General features: G+C 47.1%; 1 pseudogene; it reads left to right on the top strand.

Annotated features, from left to right (window-relative positions):
* The first annotated feature begins 10,143 nt into the window (after positions 1-10,143).
* LOC109745916 (putative disease resistance RPP13-like protein 1) lies at positions 10,144-13,172 on the top strand (annotated as a pseudogene).
* The last annotated feature ends 241 nt before the right edge of the window (positions 13,173-13,413 follow it).

Here is a 13,413-nt window from a genome sequence, read left to right as displayed (position 1 = left end):
TCCGGAAAAATTTACAGTTAAATATTGTGTTCCCGTTTACATGTTCCATTTTCAAAAGTCGGTCACAACTTCAAAAAATGATTGTGTTGTCATAAAAGGTTCATGTCTTAAGAAAATGATGTTTTTTCAAATTTTGTTCATGTTTTAAAATGGATGGAATATTAAAAATATTCTTTGTAATATAAAAAATGTTCTATTTTCCAAGAATATTCGGCAATTCATTTTTTTTAAATAAATCTAATGTTGCGGTATGTTCTTAAATATTCACGTCCGCCATTGGTTAGCAGTAGGCATTTGTTGCCATGGCCAACAACATCTGGTCGAGTCTTTAAGGTCATGTGTTCGATCGTTCAACCAGTCGTTTTTCTGGATTATTACTCGTGCCTTGCAAACACAGGTCATATCGGTGCCTGGCCCAGACGCGATCGGTTGTGCCTTCCACGCGCTATTTGACGCAACTAGCATCATATAGTAGCTCACACACAACTGCCCCAAGAAAAAGCAAAAATATACGTATAGATTTTGTTTCACCCATTCCACACGTAGTTTCCCATTTTTATTTATTTATCCCCAACTGGGCCTACCATGCATTTCTTTTTCTGTCACACTAACAAGCAGCAAAAAATTAAGGGTGCGAGGGGATTGAACTATGAACCTTCCCTATTGTGCCGACGGACAAAGCCAACTCAGCTAGCTTGCCATTATGATAGGAACAATCCCACCATGGAATTTTATACTAAATCACACAAGTTGTTATATGTCCCTAAGTTGTTAAATAAGAAGGTTGTGTGAGAATATGGAAGTTGTCTCGAGAATCATGTGCAGAACGCGACACTCCACAAATTATTGTCGGAGGTAACTTGCACGTGCCAATAAAAGACAATATGCTGGTTAGCTATAGTCTATAATTAAAACAATTGTTGGCACGTGCTAATAAAAGAGAATATGTTGGTTTTTCTCTAATTAATAAAAGATTGTGGGCACGTGAGCGCAAAAATAACCGAAGAGAATAAACCCTGATAATGAAGGGACATTCATGCCTGGTTATGCGCTAATTATGCCAGTCAAACAAAATTTATGCGCTGCAAGAGGTGACAATAGGCGAGGCGATAACCGACGACACCCAACCGATGCGGCCATGCACTATTGCCGACTATCTCCTCCCATTATTGACGGCCGCCGCCCACATCGTTCCACAGACCACCACCCATGATGGCAAGAAGGAGGATAAGCGACAATATAGATCAAGCGATGTGTTCATATAAAGGGTGTGGAAGAGTGTGCGTGGGCATGTGGGGAATGCTGAGATATTATTTTTCTTTCGTTACAACGCACGGGCATATTTCCTAGTAGAACGAACAAAAGTTTAGCAACTAATACGCGTCACCAACAAAGTAACAATCCAAAGGCTGACGCAGCAACAATTACAATGACGGGCACGCATGCCCCTACGTGCGAGAGTTTAGCGAACTCACTAGGTAATCCCTTGCAAATGTCACTTCATACCTTCTCACATGATGGCAAGTGGCACACTATAACTTGAGAGTTTTTTTTCTTTTTGTAGATTATTTTTTTAAATGGTTTATCCCTTAAACCATGTGTCAAAAATAGGTTTCGAGGAACTTGTTTTTTTCAAAAAGAAAACCCAAACAAAAAAAGCAAAAAATACTCGAAAAAAGGAAACCGAGAAAACCGAAAAGAAACCAAAAAAGGGGCAACCGGGAAAAAGGAAAACCAGAAGAAAAGAAGAAGCTCAGAAGGATAATTGTGTTTTTCTAGGAAGCACAGGCTGTGCTTTTTCCTTTGTTTTGGAGACACATAGGGTTGTGCTTCTCGCGGAAGCACAAGCTGTGCTTTTCATGGCCGCACATGCTATGTTTAGGTTATGCTTCTTGTTGCTGTGCTTTTTTACTTTTCAGAAAGCACAACTATACTTATTGTCTGTGCTTCTTGCGAAAAAGCACGATCTTTGAAAAAAATAAGGAAAGGAAAAAAAATTCAGTCAAAACCAAGGAAAAACCAAAAAAAGATCGGAAAAATGAAAACGCATGCAAAAAAAATCATGAGCCTACGTCGCGCGTGACACGTGGCAGGCGGTTCGATGCACCATTTCCCAAAAATGATCTTTGCGGAAGTTTAGAGGTTCGTCGGGCCCTTTGAGCCGCTGAGCCTCACTAGTCTACACTCTACACCGGTAAGAGCAACTCCAACGCGTCGACTCAAACGGACGGCGTTTTTGTCCGCTTTTTATCCGTTTGGGTCGGCGCCCGCTCGGCGTCCATCCTTTTTTTATTTGGGTCGGCAGTACGCCCAACGCGTCGACCCATATTTACCGACGTGGCCGCCCTTTTTCAACAAATATGCACGCAGTTTTGCATTATGTCACAAACAAACATATAGTTCCACAACCAAATAAATAACATAGTTTCACAACCAAATAAATTAAGCATAGTTTTACAAGGCGAATAAAAATAAAATAGTCTCACATAGTCTTGCAAGTTGAATAAAAAAGATACATTTATTGGTTGCCAACATGAGCCCACATATGCTTAACCAAATCATTTTACAGCTGCATATGAGTTTTCCAATCACGCAAGCTATGATGAAATTGGGTGAACTGTACAAACATTGCCGCTCCTCCATGCTCAGGCACAACATTCTCACCCTGAAACTGAAACCCTTGATCATAAATACGTTCCGCGTGCTCATCTTCAACGATCATGTTGTGCATGATCACACAAGCAGTCATCACCTCCCACAACTTCTTCGTGCTCCTCCTAGCAGGATACTGAACGAAGCCCCATCGAGATTGCATTACACCAAAGGAACGCTCGACGTCCTTCCTAGCACTCTCTTTCTTTTGGGCAAACCTTTTCCTCTTCTCTCCGACAGGGTTGGGGATTGTCTTCACAATAGTGGTCCACTGAGAATAGATACCGTCACCTAGGTAGTATCATTTGTCGTAGTTGTGGCCATTGATGGTAACACTCATCGGTGGGTTGTTGCCTTCAACAAGCCTAGCAAACACCGGCGAGCGTTGAAGCACGTTGATAACATTGTTTGATCCGGCCATCCAAAGAAAGAGTGCCTGATCTAGAGATTTTGTGAGGCCGTTGCCTCACGTATGACAGTGCAAACCCTGACATGGCCCTTATACTGTCCTTGCCAAGCAGAAGGGCAGTTCTTTCACTCCCAATGCATGAAGTCTTGGGAAACCTCTGTTGGCATTCATCGCCAACAAGCGGGCTGTATCTTCAGCAGTCGGCTCTCTCAAGTATTCAGGGCCAAACACAGTAATCACAGCCTTGCAGAACTTGTACATGAAGTCTAGACATGTAGACTCGCTCATACGAACGTACTCATCAATAAGATCACCAGGCGCTCCGTATGAAGCATCAAGACGGCTGCAGTGCATTTCTGATAAGATGAGAAGCCAATCTTTCCAACGGCATCCTCTTTGCACTCGAAATAGTCATCGTATCCGACTACCCCCCTGTCTAATACGGTTGAAAAGATGCCTACTCATAAGAAAACGCCGCCGGAATTTCTGATGTTTGAACAACGGGTTGATTGTGTCAAAGTAGTCCTTCCAAAGAAGGAAATTTCCACTCTCTCGGTTGCGGTTCAACGCCGGAAGGTGCCCCGGGATGGAGCCACGGAACAACGGCCGCTGGCTATTAAGGTGGTGATGGACCAACACGGCAGCCAAAATATCCTCCTCCTCATCGGACGAGGAATCGTCTGAGTCGCGAAGGAAATTGTGGAAAAAGAACTCATCGACGGAGTCCATTTTGTACCTTGGCAAACTGTCGAACAACTTGTGAGTGTTGACAAAGAGCCGGCCGGCGAGGAGACGCGCGCCTCCCTTGGACCAGGTGGCTTTCCTGGAGGCGTCTGACGAGCGTGCCTCCCTTGGACCAGGTGCCTGCCCTGGAGGCGTCCGACGAGCGTGCCAGCGTCAGGCCGAAGGGGCTGGCTGGGGCGGCGAGGCGGATTCCTGCTCGCGTCGGCGTCGGGAGGTGTGGGTGGGAAGCTTCAGTGCCTTGCGGCGAGACGGTGGTGGCGGCAACGTGGGAGGTGGAGGCGTTGGGGGGAGGTGTGTCGGCACCGGCTGCTGGTAGAGGCACCGGAAATGGGTGGGGGTGGCGACACGGCGGAGGTGGGCGAGGGTTCGCTGTCGATTTTGGGGGTGAGAGAGGATGACCAATGTGCCACCGATTAGCAGGCCAAGGGGAGGGTGAGGCGGGCGCCGCGCGCGTCCATTTTGTGTCAGCGTCGACGCAAATGGGACTCAAAGTTGGGCCGGAAATAGGTCAACAGGCGAACAAAAAGTGGACGCATGTCCGTCTAGGTCAGCGTGTTGGGCTAAATTTTCTGTCCACGCCGACCCAAACAAACGCGCGGGGACGAAATGGGTCGCCATGTTGGAGTTCCTCTAACGGAAACCCCACCGGCACAAGCGGCGCCCGGCGATTCCGCCAACTGTGTCGGGGCCACCGCCGTTGTTGTTGTGGTCGTCAGGTTGAGTTTCCCGGCAGGCCAGTGGAGACCATAGATGCTCCGCCGTGTGTTTCACTTGTTTTTTTTAGAAAAGGAGGATGACCCCCGGCCTCTGCATCTGGGCGATGCATACAGCCACTTTATTAATTATACTCACAAGACCTTACAAAGTAATACAACAGTAAGACTAAGCTGCCATCTAAGCAACAAATTGTCGCTACACCTATCCAGTTGATGAAGGGGCGCAGATAGCCTGGGCCTAATACCAAACAGACATCGCAGCCAATCCTAACATCTAAGACCTGAGACCCCAACCTAGCCACTTGCCGGGTCTGGGGCACACACTGGTCCCGCGTGCTCTCAGAGGCCGCCGCCGCCAACTGCCACCGCTCCATCTTCAGAACTGTACTGATGCATCAACCTTGCTCGGTCCAGCTATCATCGACGCCACCACGGCGCCCAACGGCACATCCTCCCTGCGCGCAAACAGCTGAACACATCGCGGTCGCCACTGATACACCTCAGCGCCATGCTGCCAAGTACCACCAGCCGACACAGCTGCTTGAAGCCCTTGGAGGATTTGTTGTGCGTAGCACCTGCCAACCAGGCATGACCAAGCGTAGCACCTGTCGGTCAGGCATGAATTGACATCTCCACCGAAGCTCCGTGCAAGACGAAGCCGCTCCGTGCAAGAGAGGAACGACACCGCAGTGCCGCCATAGTCCGGTCTGGAACACCAGATCCTAGGGTTTCCCCCGGAGCAATACGAGTGGGTCGACGGTACTCACATGACGATGCCTTCATCAAGGTAACGCCGTGGAATGCCGCCATCGCCCACCGTCGGCTCGGTTTTCACCGGCAACTATGTCTCCCCGACTCGCGGCTGGTGCCAGATGACGGATCCCGAGATCCGAACACCCAGCCTCAGGCCGACCACCTCTGACGGAAGAGATGACCACCACCGGCTGTACCGATCAGAACAGATCTGATCGGAGGTGCCACCAACGAGACCACCAGGCCCTCCACGCCGTCGTCGCCGATCTGAAGGCGGCATGCACGCCACCGCAGCCAAGCCGGCCGCCGCCGACCGCCGCTGCCGCCGCCGCCCAAAGGGCCATCCGCAGCGCCCGCAGCCCTGGCCTCCGCCGTGCCAAGCCGTCGCCGTCCGAGGACGGGCCGGCCTCCCGCCGCCTGCAGCCATCTGCCGCGCCGCAGATCCCAGATCGGTCGCGCCACCACACGCCTTGGGGTCCGCCCCACCCCGAAGACGCGCAAGAGAGGAGATCCCCCGCCACCGCCGTCGGCCCCCGGGCTTAGCCCGGCGGCGGCGGAGGGAAAGGAGGAGGGAGAGGAGGAGGGAATACAGAAATATAATTTGAGGTGGGCCGTGTGTTTCACTTGTGCGTTGTTTCTGCATTTCTGCTATTGCACATAGACGGATTTTCAACGGGAGAAAAGTTCGTCGGGAAAGATGGATGCATATACCTTTTTTCTCACCACAAAAGTCCGTGTTGTGCTTTCAATCTCGATGCAGGAGTAGTTTCGCTGTATTTTCTTCATTGGTAGCTGCCATTTCCTTCCCAGGGTCAGCTGCTGTGTCGACGTCGCCCCGTCGCCATTTCCATCCCTTTCTTTTTCCTCCTCCGTTTCACATCTGCGCGGTTAGAGGTTGGAAGTTTCGTCAGGGATCAGTTTCGTCTTGTGCACAGTGCACCGTATAGTGTCCGTGCATTTTATTTTACATTACTACGGCTGTAGAAATCCTCTAGTGGTTGTGCAAAGATGATTGATTGATGGGACACCTGTTTTGTGAAGGTGGTTAATTATTCAACTGTGCTAACATATATACAAAGCTGTTGACAATCAACCTTTACAGAATTCGTCTGCACATTTAATTGTGCTAATAAACTAAGATACCGGGCGGCTGTTACACTAAGGACCTGTTCGGTCTCTCTCCGCTCTTCAACTCCGCTCCGGAGCGGAGCAATATCTAGTTTTAATTTGGGTAGTGGCTGAAAGGACGCTCCGCTCCGTACTGAAGGAGTGAAGGGTTGCTGAACAAGGTCTAAACTTTCACCTTCCCGTGATAAAAAAAAGGACCAAGCGCTCTGGTATGCCATGACCAAGTTCTCCCCCTTGAAGAATAAGGTAATTTCCTTGCTTCCATGTTCTTTCATTTATCTCAGTCCCTTCAATTTTGTTGTTCCATGTACACATAAGTTTGATGGAAACTGCTGTTGTAGTATGCATGTTTTTTTTCCCAAAAAAACATGCATACTACAACAGCAGTTTCCATCAAACTGTTGTTGTTCCATGTTGTTGTAGTATGCATGTTATATGCCCATACCACAGCTCTTGCCTTAGGGCATATTATTGTGTTATTAGTTTGAGGATTAATGAATCTCTAGCTCCTCAAGTTGAGAAACCACTCCGTCCAAGCAGGGCCTTAAGATTTTCCTAAAAAAAGGGAGATTCTATTGACTCTTACATCGCTTCGACGCGATACAAACATTAATAATTCACACTTAGCCTCTGCATAACAAGATGCACACAACCCAACCTATAGAGCGGGATGAGTTGTTACCAACTAATAAAGCACACCACATGGTCAAATCATAGAGGAAGTATTATCTAGTATTGTCTTAGTTATCTGAGATCGGGCAGTGGCACGTAGAGGAGGTCCAAAACAAGTTCCCATCCATGATAAAGATTTTTTTCTGAGAAAGGTTGGATTTTATTGGCTTAGAATGAAGCATTAAGAGGATACAAACACAATGAGCAAACACCTAGCCTCTGCATAGTTAGGATGCACACAGCTAACACCAACACACGCAAAAAAATGGCCAGCAAATAGCAAAATCAAATAAGACCAAAGTTATGCATAGACGATAAAAAAAGTAAATCAATCAGATCTGCAATCAGCAAGCTATAACAAAGACCATATCCGCACCAACCATTTAATAACACCACACAGACGACGAAGTTCTTCAATAGCAACGCCTTCAGGAAGTGAGCAACGCTTATGCGTCACCTTCACCGGATCCAACCACCAAAGGCAAGAATCTAGGTTTTCACCCTGAAGAACCAGTCCTAGCAATGCCTTCAACAAGGTAACGACTTAATATTGACATTGCCAGGTATAACCAACTCGGGTCGGACCTAGGCTTTCACCTCGGATCTCGAGACCGGCAGTTCGAGTAGCACGACTGTCGATGTCAAACATGTGTTGTGACCACCACTTTTCCGCGATCCCAGCAACGATATGCACCAACGTCACTACACCATCATCCCTCTGCGTCAAGCCGTCTTTAATAGTTTGCATCTCACAATCGAAGTAAACCATCGGATCTGAAAGAAGGAACCCTCACAAAGACCTTTCGATGGCCACCGCAATCTGCAGCGAGGCGGCTGCTGTAGGCCGGAGTGGTCACCAAAGGACCAACCAATGGCGAAGCACACCACTGCCGATTACCGCCTCGTCAGAGAGAGCCATGCACAGGCTGTCAGCCTAGGGGCCAACATGGCCAGAACCGGGACGCGAAAAGCAAATCACCATCACCGAAGCTGGCTGGCCAGACAGTGCCGTCACTAGCCGTATGGCGTCGACCATATGAAGGACGCCACAGCAGGATGGATCGAGGCATCAGCTAACCACCACCACAATGAGGATCGCCATCAGGAATCTGCACCGCCCTCAAGAAACCGCACTGCAGCAGACCTGTTCGGATCCGTCATGTTCGATCCCAAGGTCCGTCCATGGCGCTATCCACGCAGCCACACTCATGTCCGTCGTCGCTGCAAAAGAGCCCGTGCTTTGCTATGAGCAAGCCCCATCGAGCCGAAGCCCACACATGCCTAGATCACGCTTTATAAGCCACGGAACACAGCCGCCATTGCTACCACCCGCGGCACCTCGCCTCGCGCTGAGCGCAGCAGCACCGGCAAGGACGAGAAGTTCCACGAGTAGCAGTCGATGTGATGCGCGGCATGGCCGCTGCACCGGCTACTGCCATGGATGCCACGCACCGGGGGAAGATGCCGCAGGCCGCCGGCAGGCCTTGCCTAGCGTAGAAGTCAGTGGCGGCGAGGGGGAGATGCAGAAAAGGAAGTTCCGGCGGCGAAGATCAGGTTCCGCCCGTGCCACCCGTGCGGGCGACACGGACGTCAGTTACGCGGTCTACCGGCCCGGCCAAGTTTCCATGATAAAGATGTTGTGTTGATCCAACATAACTGGAGATAATTAAGTGACTAGAAACAAATCCATGACAAGTCAAATCCATATGTATTTTGTACCAAGTCATTAGCCAAATTTGATGTGGGCTAAACCTTCACCGAAATGTTTGCAAGCCAAACTTTAAATTTTCTGGGCAGATACTGTTAGAATAACGGTAATGATAACTCCCGAACGTTCGGGAGTTAAGCATGGCAACCTGAACGGGTTTAGATGGCAAGTTTAGTTTGCGTGAGATTAGGGAAACATGGCAATTTTCTGACAGAAAAACGAAAAAGGACAAAGTTGCCATCCTCTATCAACTAAAGTTGCCGTCCCCTATGAACTAAAGTTGCCATGTAAAAATGTTCAGGACGAAATGATCAAAATCCGAACGTTCGGGAGTTATTGGATTCCTAGAATAAAGACAAGACGCACAGTCGATCTACCGAAGACCAAGCAATCACACGAGCACGACACCGAGATTTGTTAATGAGGTTCACCATCATGGCTACATCCCGGGGCCTGACTACGCGCGCTCCTCCCATGACACCGCTATAATACCGCACGCTGGCCGCTCGGGTGCCGGCACAAGCCGCCAGTTCCCCCTGCGTGTCTGTGCTATTATGTTGGCATGGGTTACATCATGTGTTTACCCCCTCATTATATAAGATGCCTAGGATACAAGTGTCCTACTTGGACACGACGCCATATCTAGTCTATACATCATACGACTCCAAGTCCAACTATAACCTACCTTGTACAATAATATTCGACACAACTCTAATAGATGCAAAGTAAGCATTTCCTCATTTGCCACAACGCACGTCAGGCGATGTGTAGTGGTAGAGATGGCTCCCTTCTCTTGCATTTTCCCACTTCATCAGGAGATAGCACAAAAAGGTAACAACACAGTAGTAGAGAATGTTTATTTCTCTTGTATCTAATGATGCTCTCTCTTGTATACCTCAATTCTTGGCCCATGAGCATTTCCTTTGATTTTCCATTGCAAAACAAACTTCTCTCTTCCAAATCAGCAAACTTGCTCACGAGTACGTTCAGATAATGCGCAGATGGCGTGAAGACGTGTACGTTTGATATGTTTGTGTACTAGTATGTGTGTGGCTGCCCTGTGTTCTATGAAGGACTAGATTGATGGCAAGTCAGAATAGATGCGACGATGGATTTTTAAAAATCTTGTCAATTATTATTTTTCCTTATATTACATTAGTCTTCTTTCATCTTTTAGTTTGTGGATAGTTCTTGTAAAAAATTCTCTCATCTGTATGGTCACCTATAATTTATTTTTGAAAGATTTCTCAAGTGCTATTTGGTGTCGCAGGAGAGTGGTATGTCAAATAAGATGTTGATAAAGAGCCTAAAGAAGATAGAAGAAGTTATAAATGAAGCACACCAAATTCTGGATAAGCTTAATTTGTCCAGCATAAGTAATGACAACAGAAGACAGAAAATGGTTGCCAATGCTCCTACTACAGCAGTTTCTCCACACAAGGTATTTGGTCGAGGTAATGACCGCGACAAGATCATAGCAATGCTTCATGAAAAGGAAGGTGATCATCCAAGCACCAGCAATGATCTGTGCTTTTCTGTAATTGGCATACATGGAATCAGCGGGGCTGGGAAATCTACCCTTGCACAGTTTGTTTGTGACAACGAAAAGAACAAGAAAGGCCATTTCGATCTTGTTATGTGGGTTCATCTTTCTCAGAATTTTAGCGTGAGCGACATTTTCGAGGAGTTTTATGAGGCAGCATCACAACCCAAGGATACTTCCGAGCCTAAGGTTGCATGCCCTCAATTTCATAACCTGAATACCCTAGAGAAAGAATTGGAGAGGAAACTAGATGGAAAAAGATTCCTTCTGGTGCTAGATGATGTCTGGTGCGATAAGGATGTCGGTGATCAGAATCTACCACAGTTACTTTCTCCATTTAAGGTTGGTAGGAGAGGAAGCAAGATCCTAGTGACAACTCGAAGTAGATATGCATTATCGGATCTATGTGTTGGTGTGAGATACACTGCCATGCCGATAACTGCGGTTGATGAAACTGCCTTCTTTGAGCTATTCATGCATTATGCACTCAGATGTGGCCAAGACCAGAGCCTGTTCAAGACCATCGGTGAGGAGATTGCAAAAAAACTGAAGGGGTCACCTCTAGCAGCTAGAACAGTGGGAGGAAATTTACGTCGACAACAAGAGGTTAACTATTGGAAAAGAGTCAGCGATCAGGACCTTTTCAATAAACGAACAGGACCTCTGTGGTGGAGCTACTATCAGCTTGATGAGCAGGCTAGGCGTTGCTTTGCTTACTGCAGTATTTTCCCTAGTGGGCATCGATTGCATCGTGATGACTTAATTAGACTATGGGTGGCAGAAGGATTCATAAGAAACACAGATGAAGGGAGGGATATTGAAGAGGTTGGTCTGGGGATCTTTAATGACCTATTGTCGATCTCGTTTCTTCAACTAGGAAGCTGGGACTGGAACTACCATCATGGAAAGGAATATTATTTAGTTCATGATCTGCTGCATGATTTAGCAGGGGCGGTAGCTGGAAGTGAGTGCTTCAGAATTGACAATAACATGAGCGGGAAAGCAGAAGGCTGGACAAAAGATGTTCCTAGAGATGTTGGCCATCTTTTTATTCAGAGTTATGATGCAACATTGATTACTAGTAAGATTATTGAATTGGGAAATTTACACACTCTCATCATTTATACCGTTGGAAGGGATACACCAGTTGAGGAAATAGTTGTCGAGAGCATACTCAAGGGTTTGCAAAAACTGCGAGTACTAGTAATAGCAATGGCTTTATTTAATCCAGAACATGTTACATTTATTCAGGAACCAATATATTCTCTGTCCCAGAATCTATTGGTCAATTAAAGCATCTACGCTATCTTGCTTTTCGGACAGGTGCTGGATGCAGGGTAGTTTTACCAAGCACACTAAACCAGGTTTGCCAGATGCAGGTGCTAGATTTTGGTTATTGCAGTGATTTGGTATTTTCCTGTGGTGATCTGATCAACTTGCGGCATGTATTCAGTGGTTCAAAATTGTTCAACAGTTCAAAATCAAAAGTTTACAATTCAAAGAAAGAATCAAGTTTTTTGAACATCAGCAGGCTGGTCTCACTCGAGACATTCCCATATTTCAGGGTAGAGAATGAACAAGGGCATGAGGCAAGGCAGTTGAGGTACCTAAACAGGCTCAGCGGCCAACTGATTATCTCTGGTCTTGAAAATGTTAAAAGCAGAGAGGAAGCTCTTGAAGTTAATGTCGGTGCCAAGAAATGTCTGACAGATTTGTCACTATTGTGGGATGGTGGTGAAGGTGATACAAGGTGCAGTCCAAAAGTTGAAGCAGTGGTACTTGAAGGCCTTTGCCCTCCCGTGGGTCTTGATGTTAATCTAGGTGCCAAGAAATGTCTGACAGATTTGTCACTGTTGTGGGATGGTGGTGATACAAGGTGCAGTCCAGAAGTTGAAGCAGTGGTACTTGAAGGCCTTTGCCCTCCCGTGGGTCTTGAAAAACTAGACATCTCATACTACGAAGGTTCGACATACCCGAACTGGATGGTGGGTAGGCAAAATGGAGGACCAAAGAACCTGAAAGAACTTTTGCTTTTGAAATGGAGCCAACCAGGACCTGCTCCTGAACTGGATGCTTTCGTTCATCTTCGTTCGCTCCGTTTGTCAGAGTGCAGTTGGAATGCCTTACCGAGCAATATGGAGCACCTCAGCTCGCTCAAGACATTAGACATCTCTAGATGTTTGAATGTTCGGTTGCTTCCAACGCTACCACAGTCTCTTGAGTTTTTTAGACTCTTGTTCTGCGATGATGGGTTTACGGAGTCTTGTGAAACAGCTGGACATCCAAACTGGCAAAAGATTCAACACATCCCCAACAAATATATTCAACGGTGGTGTAGAACACAACCCCCTTTGTTGCCTTCCTTTTCCATGTAGAGCGTTGCTTCAGGAATTACGATGTAGAGTGTTTACTAATACCCTCTGTTTACCTGGCAGATTTAGGGTCTGGCGAGGGCTTGGAATCGGAGTTTGAGTCTGAGTCTGGCCTCTTTGTTAACTTGAAATGTGTTGCTGGGTTGGTGGGACGTACAATCAGTTCCTGTGCTGATTTGTGCTCTGGTTTTCTTCTAGGGTTTACAGGGCTGGTGCTGACATGGCTGGTGCTACACACACGAAGTTTTACGGGCGTTTTACAGGGCTGGTGCTGACATGGCAAATGGTTATTGGTTTAAGGGGGATACGCGGGCCCCATCCACCTGAAATCAGGGGGGAGATGAAAAGTATTAAAGGGAAGGCCCGTAATGGGTCCGTGCGTTTAACATTTTTGGTTGAGTGCCCCCCTATTTCAGACCCACTTTCCCAGGAACGCAAGCAAGAAGACACATCCGCCAGGCAACAAAAGGTATAGTGGTACACACAAATGAAGGCAGGGAAAAGCAAAATAAGCGTTGTCCTCTTCTAGATTTGCTGCCTTTGCCATAGGTTTCTAGAGGGAAAAAACCATGGACTGTGTCTTAATTAAATCATCTCAGTGTAGATGTAGTATAAAACATTGATTTGTATCTTTAACTGATGTTCTGTGCCTTACACTGTTGTCTGCTCAATATTTTCGCCAAATCGTTTTGCAAAAACCATAGAGCATTATTGCA

The sequence above is a fragment of the Aegilops tauschii genome, chromosome 2 (assembly GCF_002575655.3).
Source record: "Aegilops tauschii subsp. strangulata cultivar AL8/78 chromosome 2, Aet v6.0, whole genome shotgun sequence".
In the NCBI taxonomy this organism is placed as follows: domain Eukaryota; kingdom Viridiplantae; phylum Streptophyta; class Magnoliopsida; order Poales; family Poaceae; genus Aegilops; species Aegilops tauschii.
This window is presented reverse-complemented; position numbering and strand designations above follow the sequence as displayed.